Genomic DNA, 15,981 nt, shown 5'->3' with positions numbered 1-15,981 from the left:
TGCTTAACTGCCAAAAGAGTATGATGTAAAAAGGAAAACTTCTCCTTGTTTTAGGGAAGCACTGAACAATGGATCTATATTTGGATGATAGGATTACTTTCCATTAGGAGTTTGTAATGATTAGGTGTGAAGCATTAAGGTGCTGCATAGGCAAGTTAAGTGAGCTTTGTTTAAGCAGGCTTTCCTGACAGCTTCTTTTACAGAGAAAATTAACTGAAGTATTCTACAGTACATCTGGTGCAGGTATTACCTGATATTCAATGTGCGAATCTACACAATACCAACACTTGGTTCTATTGTAGAAGTTTTGTAAAATTTTCAAGACAGTTTTGAGGAAGGATTGATATCTTCCCTCAGGGCTAGTTATTGGTGGGTCTATAGGAGAAAGAAAGAGAATCTGGTAGAAGTTTTTCCTACCTGAGTAGGAAATGCAGTTTCTTAACTGTCTCCATTTCATATTTCACTTCATGTTCAGGTGCGGTGTCCAGCTCAGGACATCCTTTATTAACTATATCTGATTAGTAGTAAGGTATTGCTCTAGTATGATGAACCCAGGGCTTGATTTCCTGTCAATTAAGAGAAGAATGAAAGGTTAATAATATCATGTAGGGTCCTTCCTATTTTGGTTTAAGTTAATCCTTAGAGTGTTTATTTCTCCAAATCTTTAAAAGAGCCTGATTTCCAACTGAGAAGAGGTGGAGGGACTGATGATGTGGTTTTTTTTTTTTTTTTCTTTTTTTTTTATTGACTTTGTAATAATATTACATTAAAAATATATATGTGAGGTCCCATTCATCCCCACCCCCCCCACCCTCTCCCCCCCCAACAACACTCGTTCCCATCATCATGACATATCCATCGGATTTGGTAAGTACATCTTTGGGCACCTCTGCACCTCATAGACAATGGTCCACATCATGGTCCATACTCGCCTCCATTCCATCCAGTGGGCCCTGTGAGGATTTACAATGTCCAGTGATTACCTCTGAGGCACCATCCAGGGCAGCTCCATGACCCAAAGACGCCTCCACCTCTCATCTCTTCCTGCCTTTCCCCACACCCATCGTCCACCATGTCCACTTTTCCCAATCCAATGCCACCTCTTCTTTGTGGACATTGGATTGGTAGTGTCCATTGCACCTCTATGTCAAGAGGAGGCTCAGATTCCACATGGATGCTGGATGCAATCCTCCCATTTTCGGTTGTAATCACTCTAGGCTCCATGGTGTGGTGATTGTCCTTCTTCAACTCCATCTTAGCTGAGTGTGGTAAGTCCAATAAATCATATTGTAGGTGCTGGAGTCTGTTGAGGCTCAGGACCTGGTTATCACATTGTCGGTCCAGAGATTCAAATCCCCTAAATCTATCTTAAACCCCAACGTTAACTGCACCTCTATCACATTAGCATGAAAGCCTTATGAAGGGAGATCCCATCTGAGTCCAGATTCATCACACATAAACACCGTTTCCAAAGAGGGGCCATCTGCCCTGGTAGTCAACCCCATCGGCCATGACCATAACTCTCATGGGTCTCTTTAGCCTTCATAGGAACCAATATCTGGGGGTTGTATCTGCTTTATCTGTCTCTCTGACTCTGCTCAGTTGTGCATGAGGGCAATCCTTCTGCCAGCCTCCAGACTCTTTTTTAGAAACTCGTAGCCATATAAACTCATTTCTCCTTTCCATTTCCCCCTTACTTTAGGTCAAACAGCATTTTAAAGTCATGTTATTTTATGTAGACATTGATATTCTGCTGATCCGCATTGAATCTTCCATATAAGGTCCTTTTCCAGTTGCATCATCAGTTGGTATTTGATAGTGGTCCCTCGTTGCCAACAGCATACAAGTAACATTACAATAAGTAGACAACAAAGTAACAGGTAGGGGAGGTTTATGACAAGGTTTTAAATACCATATATTTTTCCCTTCTAAATTCTTTGAGTTTTCTTTAATGATGTCAAAAACTATTTTATGCATAAGAAGAGTTTACATAGATATGCATAGAACCCCAGCAGGAATAGGAGAACTTGGATAATTAAAAAAGATTTTACTGACATTTTTTTAAATAAACGGTAGTCTTATTACAATGTTTTGGGTGATCCCTATTTCCCATGGGTTTAGAATTCCCAACCAGAGAGGCTGCATAGGCCTGTACCATGGCCAAGTGATCTCATGTTCCCAGTTTGTATGGTTTGAGGCATACACAATAACAGTTTATTATTACTCCCCATTTGGACTGTAAGGCTACTTGTCATTTAACTCATATTCTCAATGCTTGTATGAGTCCTGCTATTAGCATTTTAATTATAGGAGGGGCTGTAACTTGAGGTGCTGAATTTAAATGTGTTAAGGCTGGATACACATTTTTAGTCTATTGTAAAGATAAATGGTTGAGTTATTTATTTATGTATTTATGTATTTATTTTAAAGAACCTTTAGATTGTGTTAATGCTACATAAAAAATATAGAGGAAACCCATATGCCTCAATCACTCCCCTTCCCACATTTCCCCACATTGACAACATGCTTCATTAGTGTGGTATATTTGTTATAGTTGATGAACAATATATTGAAGTATTGCCACTAACTGTGGATTATAGTTTACATTATAGGTTACACTTTGTCCCACATAATTTTGTAAGTTATGGCAAAATGTATAATGGCCTGAATCTATCATTGCAACATCGTGCAGGACAAATCAAATGTCCTGAAAATGCCCCCATATTACACCTATTTTCCTTTTCCCTCCGCTCAGAACCTCCAGTGTCAACTGCCCCACATCAGTAATAAATGTTGGGAAGCGGACTTGGCCCAGTAGTTAGGGCGTCCGTCTACCACATGGGAGGTCCACGGTTCAAACCATGGGCCTCCTTGATCCACGTGGAGCTGGCTCAAGTGCAGTGCCACGCAGGGGTGTCCCCTGCATAGGGGAGCCCCATGCGCAGAGTGCGCCCCGTAAGGAGAGCCGCCCAGCAATGGCACTACACACATGGAGAGATGACACAACAAAAAGAAACACAGATTCCCATGCCACTGACAACAACAGAAGTGGACAAAGAAGAACACGCAGCAAATGGACACAGAAAACAGACAACTGGGGGGGGGGAAGGGGAGAGTAATAAATAAAATAAATCTTTAAAAAATAATAATAATAAATGTTATTCCATTGCTAGAATCACAATAAGTCTATTGTAGAATAACAGTAGGTCTACTTTAGTCCATTGTTCATTCACCAAACTTGAGGATTTTAGGATGGTGATGCCTGCTGTGCTTCTAATTGAGAGGGGGCTTAGATCCCATGGGTCAGATGGATGGAACTCTCTTGCTTTTCTGTTCCTTGGGACAGGCATTGTCCATCATCATCACCTTGTTATTTCCCTGAGTGAGTCCAATGACGTAGAGAGTAGGTTTTGCAACTGTGCAGAGTAAGGGCCCAACTGGCCTATGGACTGACCAAAGATTTAAGTCTCTTGGATATACACCTATCAAGTATAGCACTAACTATATATTCAAATAGAAGTGGCAGAAGAGCCATGTGGAGGGAAACAACAAATGAGTACAACTATGTCCCACAGGGGAGCATAAATTCCAAGGTAAGGCTCACTGGCAGAGCAGCAAATGTCTATGCTGTCTGACCTGCCTATCGTGTCTGCATGTCTCTAGAGAACTTAGGAACCCAGCTATTTGAGACAACATTTCTATGGAAGTGAATGAGATCCTGCCAAGATGTGCATGAGAGTAACCTCTGGAATGACCTCCCAACTGACAGTGAAATCTCTTAGCCATAAGAACCATTTGTATTTTCCGTTTCCCCTTATGGTCAAAGCCTTTTTCCAGGGGCATTGCTGGTTGGCACTTGGTAATAATCCCTTGGTGTCAGGGAGGTTTATAACCAGGAGTCATGTCCCACAATGGGGGAAAGGTCTTGCATTTATATACTGAGTTTTGTTTAGAAAGAGGCCACATTTGAGCAAAAAGGAGGCCCTCAGGAGGTAACTCTTATGCAACATATAATACGAGGCTATGTTTCAATTTCAAAAGAAAGGATTCATAAATACAATCATCAATATCAAGGGCATGGAGCAATGGTCCATCCTCCTTCACTAGGCACCTCCCCTGTTCTCACAGAATTCCAGCTGACCAATTAGAAAATGTATCAGAACTCACCAGGATGGGAATTTGATACTTGCAGTTATTCTGTGGATCTCCACCGACCATGACAATGCCCCATGCACACTTGAAAACATTCATTTGCCTTAGAGAAATGCCCCAGATTAACCCTCTCCCATGCATCCCCTAGTTACTGACAATGCACACCAGTGTTCCTCCCCTGCCACAGTTGTGACCTTTCTGTGATTCAAAACATCTCCAAAGATGAAGTGTAGAAAATAACCAAATAAAAATGAGAAAATGAAATAATTATAGTTGTAAAAGTAACATAAAATAAAAAATTACAAAATTAAAAATTTGTAAATAATAAAAAACCTTTTTAGACAATGTGTTTTTCATCACTGTAAGTTCTGTTGTCTTGTATATATAGTGAGATTTTCTTCCACAAAGAATATAGGGGATTCTCATATACCCTATGCACTCCCCCTTTTCCTCTGTTATCTATTCATCATACTTTACATATGGGTGGTGCATTTTTTATGATTGATGTACAAATATTGAATCAATGATACTGAACATGGTGGATAGTTTACATTATGATTTACATTTTGGACCATATGCTTTTACAAATTTTGATGAAATAAAAAATGGAGTGTACCCATTATTACAAGATCATGCAGAACAATTCAATGCCCTAAAATTTCCCTATGTTCCATTTATTCTATTTCTCCCTCCTACTACCTTCAGGACCTATGGTAACCAATAAATATCACTTTTTAAAGAATAAGAGTCGCTCCGGGGCGGCCTGGGCCATGGCGGTGGCGCCGCGGAAGTGCTCTCGGTAGCCGGCGGGGCCGTGCCACTGGAGAATGGCTTCGGTCAGGCCAGCCACGCCGGGGGAGCAGGAGCAGGGCCCCCCGGGCTCGCCGCCGTCCCCCCTGGGGCCCCTGCTGCCCCTGCGGAGGGAGCCGCTCTACAACTGGCAGGCGACCAAGGCGTCGCTGATGGAGCGCTTTGCCTTCCTCTTCAACTCGGAGCTGCTGAGCGATGTGCGCTTCGTGCTGGGCAAGGGCCGCTGGTGCCGCCGCCGCCGCCGGGGCCCGCAGCGCATCCCTGCCCACCGCTTCGTGCTGGCGGCGAGCAGCGCCTTCTTTGACGTCCTGTTCAGCGGCGGCTTGGCCACCACGTCGACCGAGATGGAGTTGCTGGAGGTGGAGCCCGCCGCTTTCCTGGCGCTGCTGAGATTTCTATATTCAGATTAAGTTCAAATTGGTCCAGAAACAGTTATGATCACTCTTTATATTGCTAAGAAATATGCAGTCCCTGCCTTGGAAGCACATTGTGTGGAATTTCTTACCAAACATCTTAGGGCAGATAATGCCTTTATGCTTCTTACTTAGACCCGATTATTTTGATGAACCTCAGCTTGCTAGTCTTTGTCTGGACACGATAGACAAAAGCACAATGGATGCAATAAATGCAGAGGGGTTTACTGATACTGATATAGACTCACTTTGTGCAGTTCTGGAAAGAGATAAACTTAGTATTCGAGAAAGTCGACTTTTTGGAGCTGGTGCACACTGGGCAGAAGCTGAATGTCAGGGACAACAATTGCCTGTGGCTTTTGGAAACAAACAGAAAGTTCTAGGAAAAGCACGTTCCTTAATTCGGTTGCCATTGATGACAATTGAGGAATTTGCAGCAGGTCCTGCTCAATCTGGAATTTTGTCAGATGGTGAAGTGGTAAATCTCTTTCTTCATTTTACCGTCAACCCTAAACCCCAAGTTGATTACACTGACGACCAAGATGCTGCCTCAGAGGGAAGGAATGCAGCATCAGTAGATTCCAGCAAGTAGAGAGCCGTTGGGGTTACAGTGGAATGAGTGATCGAATCAGGTTCACAGTTAATAGAAGAATTTCTGTCGTTGGATTTGGCTTATACGGATCTATTCATGGTCCCACAGATTATCTATACAGATCACTGAATATGAAAAAAAAACTTTGTGACAAAACGATACCGGATTAGTTGTGATGGGACCTCTAACACATTCAGAGTCATTTTCAAAGAACCTATAGAGATCCTGCCTAACGTGTGCTACACCGCCGGCGCAACCCTTAAAGGTCCAGATTCTCACTGTGGCACAAAAGGATTGAAGAAAGTAGTGCATGAAATACCTACTGCTAGCAAGACTGTTTTTTTCTTCTTTAGTTCCCCTGGCAACAATAATGGCACATCAATAGAAAATGGACAAATACCTGAAATAATATTTTATACATAAGTTAGCATTGTAATACATCTTGGCTAAATAGAAACATATATTGTAGTCTCAAAGACATTAAAAAAAACTGGCCACAAAAAATAGTTTGAGTGTTATGAGTATTTATCATTTTAAGAAACATTTGCGTTTCTTAGAGGAGATAGAAAAATGTTGACTTACTCTGCATGACTTAAAGGCAGATTTTCCATTTTCTTATAACCTGGGGTGAAAAGAGAATGGGTTTAATTTTTAAAAACAAAAAGCTGCTATTTCAGCTTTTTCTTGTATAATTTCATAGATCAGCTAATTCATGATCTTTTGATAGTTTTATAATTGAAAGAGTCACAATATATATAGCTGGTTTGTTTTGGTATTGTTTTAACTTGTTGAAGGTTAGATGAGGTGAGATGAGTCACTATTCCTACAGAATTCCTATGAACTCAAGTAAGCAATTTCAGAGAATTAAGAAAACTGACTTTTTATATTTGGAGTTAGAAAATACTGAAACAACTGGGAAGAAATATCTGGTTGTTAGCATTTGAAATAGCGCTAAAAATAGGCCTAATAAATACCCAAGAAAATTTTCAATGCATTTACAGAAAAGGATATTTTGTAATAGTTAGTAATGTGCAACAGTACAGTTTTAAACTACCAATGGAGTTTGTATAATTCACAATAATGTGATATAAACAAAGGATCTAAAAAATAAAGAATAAGTGTTATAGTTACTTAAAATAATATTGACAGCTTGACATATTGGTCTGTTTTCTTTTTATAAGGAACTGTCTATGTTCTTGGGAGATCCTTGTCCCTCTCTTTTAGAACACAGCATGACTCCTCAATATGGGAGATTAATATTTTCTTGTTTATTGAGTCAGTCTTGAAACACTGATATAACACACCATGACAAGATGAACACTTACATATTCCATAGAAGCCTGACCCAAGTGCATCCTGTCCTTATGCACTCCCCAAATCCAACAACTTACAACAGTAACCCACCCCTGCCATATTTGCCACAAGAACATTCCCAAAGTTTTAGTTTTAACCACAGACCTACAAATTCCAAGAGTTCACCTGCTCTTTTTCCCAGACCCTCCCTCCAGTTTCATGAATAGTTCAACCCAATCCCCTACCATACCCCATCACAGACCAGCACTGCCAAACCCAATGGCATCACTACACAAAGGTCATGCCCATCCACTGAACAACCACAACCTTCCAACTTATCATAGATTTTGCCCATATGGGTACTGGATCACAACCTTCTACTTTCTGTCTCCTATAAACCTACCTTATGGGTTCTACCTCAGTGAGTCTGCTCATTTTTTAAAAATTCTTGTCAGGGAAGTCATGTAGTATTTCTCCTTCATTGCCTGATTTACTTCACTCAATATAAGGGCTTCAATGAGGGGGGGGGGAGCTCTGTCGTGATCCCTAGGGGAGCAGCGGCTGTCCCCCAGGTGCAACGGTAAGGACCAGGAAGGAAGGAGGGCCCAACAGTGGGCTCCTGATACTAATGACTATGCTTGTGAGCCTATCCACCTGAAATAAGAACAAGGCCTAGAGCAGCACTGTGCCTGGGAATTTCCTCCTGACAGCCTCCATGTTACTCAAATGTGGCCAGTCTCAGAGCCAAACTCAGCATGTAAATGCAATGCCTTCCACCCAGTGTGGGACATGACACCTGGGGATGAGCCTCCCTGGCACCGAGGGATAACTACCAAGTACCAGCTGATGACGTAACTAGAAAATGACTTTGAATTAAAGGTTCAACGTGAACCATCAGAATATCCCTGTTTACATATATTAACAGGAGTTAAAAATGCTGTTTGACCTAAAGTAAGGGGGAAATGGAAAGGACAAATGAGTTCATATGGCTATGAGTCTCTAAAAAAGAGTCTGGAGGTTGTCAGAAGGATTGCCCTTTTGCACACCTGAGCAGAGTCTCAGAGACACATAAAGTAGATACAACCCCAGGTATTGGTCCTTTTGAGGGCTAAAGAGACCCACAGGTTCTATGGTCATGGCAGATGGGGTTCACTGCCATGTCAGTTGGCCCTTCTTTGGAGCTGGTGTTTCTGCGTGATGGAACTGGACTCAGATGGGATCTCTTTTCACAAGACTTTCATGCCACTTTACTGGAATTGTAGTTGATGCTGGGGTTTAAGATATATCTAGGGTATCTGAATCTCTGGACTGACAATATGATAGCCAGGCCCTGAGCCTCAACAGACTTCAGCTCCTACACTCTGATTTATTGGACTTACCCCACTCAGTTAACATGGAGTTGAAGAATGCCAACCACCACACCATGTAGCCTAGAGTGCCTACAACTGAAAGCAGGAGGATTTCATCCAATATCCATGTGGAATCTAAGCCCCCTCTTGACATAGATGTGGAATGGACACAACCAAGCCAAGGTCCACAGCAAGGAGGAATACAGTAAGGATTAGAGTGGATTTAATGATATCCTATTCATGAACTATTGTGGTTAATAAGAAAATGTGGCATTGGTGTGGAAAAAGTGGCCATGGTGGCTGCTGGGTGCGGGGAATGGGAGGAAGAGATGAGATGTGGAGGCATTTTTGGGACTTGGAGTTGTCCTGGGTGGTGCTCCAGGGACAAGTGCCGGACATTATATGTCCTCCCATGGCCCACTGTATGGAACATGGGAGAGTGTGGGCTATGGTGTGTGGACCACAGGCCATGGGGTGCAGCGATGCCCAGAGATGTACTTACCAGATGCAATGGATGTGTCATGATGATGGGGGAGAGTGTTACTGTGGGGGGAGTAGTTCGGTGGGGGCGGTGGGGGTGAATGGGGACCTCATATTTTTGAATGTAATATTTTTTAAAAAATGAATAAATTGAGTAGAATTTGGAAAAAAAGTCTTCTGCAAACCAAATAGGAAGCAAAATATCCCAATAGTCATAAGATATGAATAGGAAAAAGATATGAATAGGAAATTAATGAAAGAGAAAACCCAAATAGTCAATACACATATAGAAAGATGCTTAGTCTCATAATAATCAGATGTTATTAAAACAAGAAAACATTTCACACTTATTTGATCTGAAAACTTGAAAAAAAATTGACAATACTAATGATGTACAGATAGAGAATTAGAAACTCATGCACTGTTGATTGGAGTGTAAATTGGTAGAATCATTTTAGAGAATTATTGTGCATTATCCTGTAAATTTGAAGATGAAATTACCTAGAAACTCCAGTTGTGAATATATTCCCTAATTATATACATGTCCACAAGGAAAAACATGGCAAATATATTCATCACTTCATTATATTTAACAGAAAAATATATGGAAACAATGCAAATACCCCTTGGTAGGAGAATGTAACAATACATTTGATTGTTTACACAATTACTATAATATTTCAGCTAGGACAAGTGAATTGGATATGTATGTATTGACTTGAATAAATCTTGAAAAATAAAAAAATTTAAAAAATTAAAAAAATATAAGGACTTCAAGATTCATCCATGTTTTCTTGTGTATTAATACTGCATTCCTTCTTACAGCTGAGTAATATTCCATTGTATGTATATACCATAGTTTGCTTATCCGTTCATCTGCTGATGGACATTTGGATTTCTTCTAACTTTTGGCAATGGTAAATAATGCAGTTTTAGAGTGATATTCATGAGAAACTGCCAAATTGTTCTCCACAATGACTGCACCATGCTACATTCCACCAGCTGTGGGTAAGTATGCCCTTTCCTCCACATCCTCTCCAACACTTGTAGTCCTCCGTTTTTTTTTTTTTTAATGCTGCTGTTCTAATGTATGTAAGATGACTTATTAAAGTTTTGATTTGCCTTTCCCTAATAGCTAATGACGTTGAGCCTCTCTTTATGTACCTTTTGGCCATTTATATTTCTTCTGTGGAGAAGCGTCTACTCAAATCATTTACCCATTTTTAAAATAGGTTGTCTTTTTATATTTGAGATGTAGGATTTCTTTATATATATATGTGTGTGTGTGTGTATGTGTATATATATACGCTGGATATTAGGACCCTATCAGATATATGGATACCAAATATTTTCTCCCATTGAGTAGGCTGCCTTTTCATTTTCTTGACAAACACTTTTGAAGTGAAAAAGTTTTTAATTTTGAGGAGGTTCCATTTATCTATTTTTTATTTTGTTGCTCATGATTTCATTGTGAAGTTTAAGCCATATCCTATGACAAGATTTGTAGATGTTTCCCTACTTTATCTTCCAAGAGATTTATGGTCTTGGTTCTTATATTTACATCTCTGAACCACCTTGAGCAAATTTTATATAAGCATGAGATGGTGATTTTCTCCCATTCTTCTGGATATGGGTATCCAGTTCTCCAATCACAATTTGCTGAAGAGACCATTTTCTCCAGTTACGTGGGTTTGGTGGCCTTGTCAAATATCAAGTGATGATATATGTGAGGATCTATATCAGAACTCTCAGTTTTATTCCTATGGTCAGTATAGCTTTCCTTGTGCCAATACCATGCAGTTTATACCACTATAGATTTGAAGTATGCTTTAAAGTTGAATAGTGTGATTCCTCAAATTTCATTTTTCTTTTTCATCCTGTGTTTGGCTATTTGGGGCCACTTGTCCTTCCAAATAAATTTCATAGTTAGTTTTTCCAATTCAGTAAAAAAATGGTGTGATAATTTTTATTGGGATTTTGTTAAATCAGTTTGGGTAGGCTAGACATCTTAATGATGTTTAATCTTTTTATCCATGAGCAGGAAGTATTCCATTTATATGGGTCTTCTTTGATATCCTTTATCAATGTTGTGTAGCTTTCTGTATAAAAGCAGTTCAAATTTTTAATTAATTTTATTCCTAGATATTTGACTCTTTTGGTTGATCTTGTAAAAGGCAATTTTTCTTGATTTCCTTCTCAGATTGCCCATTGCTGGTGTAGAGAAATGCTACTGATTTTTCCACATTAATCTTATATAATGCCACTTTTGTGGATAAATTTATAAGCTCTAGAAGTTTTGTTGTAGATTTCTTAGGGCTTTCTAATGCATAGGATCATGTCATTTGCAAACAGTAAATTTTTACTTCTTCCTTTCCAATTTAGATGCATTTTATGTCTTTTACTTGTCTAAGTACTTTTAACACAATGTTAAATGAGAGCAGTGACATACTTGTGGCCATACTTATATTGTTCCAGATCTTAGAGGGAAAGTTTCAGCATTTCACCTTTGAATATAATGTTAGCTGCGGGTTTTTCATATATACTTTTTATCATCTTTAGGAAATTTCCATCTATTCTTACCTTTAGAAGTGTTTTTATCAGGAAACGGTACTATATTTTCTTAAATACTTTTTCTGCATCAATAGAGAAGATTATGATTTTTTTCTTTTGATCTGTTAGTGCACTGTATTACATTGATTGATTTTCTTATGTTGATATATCTTTGCATACCAGGGAAGAAATCCACTTGGTCATGGTAAATAATTCGTTTAATGTGTTGTTGAATAGAATTAGCAAATAATTTGATGAGAATTTTAGTTTCTAGTTTCATCAGTGAGATTGGTCTATAGATTTACTTTTTTGTGGTGTTTTTGTTTGGCTTTGGTATTAAGGTGATGTTGGCATCACAGAATGAGTTAGGCAATGTTCCCTTTGCTTCTAACTTTTGGAAGAGTTTAAGCAGGATTGGTGTTAATTCTTTCTGGAATGTTTGGTAGAATACATCTGTGAGCCACCTTGTCATGGTCTCTTCTTAGTTCAGAGATTTTGATGACTAATTCAATCTCATTATTTGTGATTGGTCTGTTGAGTTCATCAATTTCTTCTTTCTTCAATGTAGGCTGCTTGAGTGTTTCTAGGAATTTGTTCATCTAAATTATCTGTCTTGTTGGCATAAAATTTTTCAAAATATCCTCTCATGATGCTCTTGATATCTGTGGGGTCAATGGTGGTATTTCTTACCTCATTTCTTATATTATGTATTTTCATCTCACTTTTTTTCTTTTTCTGTCAATTTTATTAATCTTCTCATAGAAGCAGCTATTGGTTTTATTTTTTCTAGTGCTTTCCTATTTTCAGTTTCATCTAGCTCTACTCTAATGTTTATTTCTTAGTTTCTACTTGCTTTAGGATTAAGTTGTGGTTCTTTTTTTCTAATTCCTACAGGTGTCCAGTTAGATCATTGATTTTAGCTATTTCTTTTTTAATATGGGCATTTATGGTTTTAAATTTCCTCTCAGCCCTACTTTTGCTACATCTCATAGGTTTTGATATGTTCATTGCATTGTCATTTTCATTCATTTCAATGTGGTTACTGGTTTCTTTTGTAATTTCCTATTTGGTCCTTTGATTGTCTTAGAATGTGTTGTTTAACTTCTATAGCTTTTTGCCTAAACTGCTTTTCTGCCTTTTACTAATTTCCAGCGTCATTCAGTTGTGGTCAGAGAAATTACTCTGAATAATTTCAGCCTTTCTGAATTTATTGAGAGATGCTCTGTGAAGTAGCATGTAGTCTATCCTGGAGAATAAACCATATGCACTTGAAAAGAATATAAAGCCTGGTATATTTGTGTGTATGTTCTCTATATGTCTATTAGGTCTAGCTCCTCTAATGTATTATTCAAAGCCTCTATTTCTTTATTGATCTTCTGTTGAGATTTTCTATCTAATGGTGATAATCATATATTAAAGTCCCCAACTATAATTGTAGAGGCATCTATTTTTCCACTTAGTTTTTCCAAAGTTTGCTTCATGTATTTTGAAACACACTTGATAGATGCATAAATGTTTATGGTCATTCTTTCTTCTTGATAGATTACCCATTTTATTTTATTTTATTTTATTTTTTTAATTTTTTTAATTTTTTTATTTTATTGACTTTGTAATAATATTACATTAAAAATATATATGTGAGGTCCCATTCAACCCCATCCCCCCACCCCACCTCTCCCCCCCCCCCCCCCAGCAACACTCCCTCCCATCATCATGACACATCCATTGGATTTGGTAAGTACATCTTTGGGAACCTCTGCACCTCATAGTCAATAGTCCACATCATGGCCCATACTCTCCACCATTCCATCCACTGGGCCCTGTGAGGATATACAATGTCCGGTGATTGCCTCTGAAGCACCATCCAGGACAGCTCCATGTCCCAAAGATGCCTCCACCTCTCATCTCTTCCTGCCTTTCCCCATACCCATCAGCCACCATGTCCACTTTTCCCAATCCAATGCCACCTCTTCTATGTGGACATTGGATTGGTTGTGTCCATTGCACCTCTATGTCAAGAGGAGGCTCAGATTCCACATGGATGCTGGATGCAATCCTCCCACTTTCAGTTGTAATCACTCTAGGCTCCATGGTGTGGTGGTTGTCCTTCTTCACCTCCATCTTAGCTGAGTGTGGTAAGTCCAATAAATCAGATTGTAGGTGCTGGAGTCTGTTGAGGCTCAGGACCTGGCTATCACATTGTCAGTCCAGAGATTCAAATCCCCTAAATATATCTTAAACCCCAACATTAACTGCACCTCCAGCACATTAGCATGAAAGTCTTATGAAGGGAGATCCCATCTGAGTCCAGATTCATCACACATAAACACCATTTCCAAAGAGGGGCCATCTGACCTGGTAGTTAACCCCATCGGCCATGACCATAACTCCCATGGGTCTCTTTAGCCCTCAAAGGAACCAATATCTGGGGGTTGTATCTGCTTAATCTGTCTCTCTGACTCTGCTCAGTTGTGCATAAGGGCAATCCTTCTGCCAGCCTCCAGACTCTTTTTTAGAAACTCGTAGCCATATAAACTCATTTCTCCTTTCCATTTCCCCCTTACTTTAGGTCAAACAGCATTTTAAAGTCATGTTATTTTATGTAGACAGGTGTCCTTCTTTGTCTCTTACAATATTTTTGCATTTAAATTTTATTTTTGTTTGATATTAGTATAGTTCCTCTCACCCATTTTTGCTTATTGTTTGCATGAGAAATTATTTTCCAACCATTCACTTTCAGCCTCCTTGCATCTCTGAGTCTCAAGTGAGTTTCTTGTGAGCCTGTGTACCTGAAATATGAACTAGGCCTAGAGCTGCAGGGAGCCTAAGAGTTACCTCCTGAGAGTCTCCATTTTGCTCAAATGTGGCCAGTCTCTAAGCCAAACTCAGTATGTAAATGCATTACATTCCCCCCAGCATGGGACATGACTCCCAGGGATGAGCCTCCTTGGCACTGAGGGATTACTACCAAGCACCAGCTGGTAATGTAACAAGAAAAAGATCTTGAATAAAAGGGTCAACCCAGACCAGTGGAATATCTCAGTCTACATGTAGGATCAAGTGTTAAAAACTGCTTTTTGACCTTGAATAAAAGGGGGAAATGGAAAGGACAAAGGAGTTTATGTGGCTATCAGTCTCCAAATGAGAGTTGGGAGGTCATCAGAGGGATCATGCTTACTCACACCTCAGAGGGCTACAGAGACTCACAAGTTCTATGGTTATGGCAGATGGCTATTGAGTTCAGTGCCATGTCAGTTGGTCCTACCTTGGAGTTTGTTTTCCTTAGTGTGACAGAGTTGGACTCAGATGTGACCTTTCTACACATGCCTCTTTTGTCATTTTTAAGATTCATTTATTTATTTATTTCTCTTCCCTTCCCCCCACTCCCTGTCCCCCACCCTCCCTACCCTGGTTGTCTGTACTCTGTGTCTATTTGCTGCATATTCCTCTTTGTCCACTTCTGTTGTTGTCAGCGGCATGGGAATCTGTGTTTCTTTTTTTTTGTGTCAGCTCACCGTGTGGGCAGCACCATTCTTAGGCAGGCTGCACTTTCTTTTGTGCTGGGTGGTTCTCCTTATGGGGCACACTCCTTGCGCATGGGGCTCCCCTATGCGGGGGACACCCCTGCATGGCACAGCACTCCTTGTGTGCATCAGCACTGCATATGGGCCAGCTCCACACAGGTCAAGGAGGCCCAGGGTTTGAACCACAGACCTCCGATGTGATAGACCGATGTCCTAACCACTGGGCCAAGTCCGCTACCCTCTTCTGTCACTTTTACTGAACCTGTGGTTGGTGCTGGGGTTGGTGTATACTCAGGAGACCTGAATCCCTGCACTATCCATGTGAAAGCTAAGCCCTGAGCCTCAGCCAACTTGCAACTCCTACCCTCTGGTTCATTGGACTTACCCCATCCAGCAAACAGGGAAGTGAAGAAGGTCAACCACCACACCAGGGAGCTGAGAATGCCTACACCTGCAACAGGAGAATTGCATCCATCATCCATGTGGAATCTAAACCCCTCTTGATAGAGAGGTGTAATGGACATAAGCATCCCAGGGTTCACATAATGGAGGAATAGAGTATTGATCGGGATGAACTTACTAATACTCTGCTTTGGACTTATTGTGATTAGTAATGAAAGAAATTGCAGCAATGATGTGGAGAAAGTGGCCACGGTAGCTGCTGAGGGTAGGGAGAGGAAAGAGGAGATGTGATGTGGGGGAATTTTCAGGACTTGGAGTTTTCCTGGGTGGTACTGCAGAGACAGATGCTAGACATTATATGTCCTGCCATGGCCTGCTGGGTGGACTGTGGGAGAGTGTAGGTTACAATGTAAACC

General features: G+C 40.1%; 1 pseudogene; it reads left to right on the top strand.

Annotated features, from left to right (window-relative positions):
- Window positions 1–4,979: 4,979 nt before the first annotated feature.
- On the top strand, window positions 4,980–6,429 carry LOC101427135 (BTB/POZ domain-containing protein 1-like; annotated as a pseudogene).
- Window positions 6,430–15,981: the final 9,552 nt, after the last annotated feature.

Source organism: Dasypus novemcinctus, chromosome X, assembly GCF_030445035.2.
Source record: "Dasypus novemcinctus isolate mDasNov1 chromosome X, mDasNov1.1.hap2, whole genome shotgun sequence".
NCBI lineage: Eukaryota > Metazoa > Chordata > Mammalia > Cingulata > Dasypodidae > Dasypus > Dasypus novemcinctus.
The sequence above is the reverse complement of the archived record's forward strand: the minus strand, read 5'-3'. Positions and strand labels throughout refer to the sequence as shown.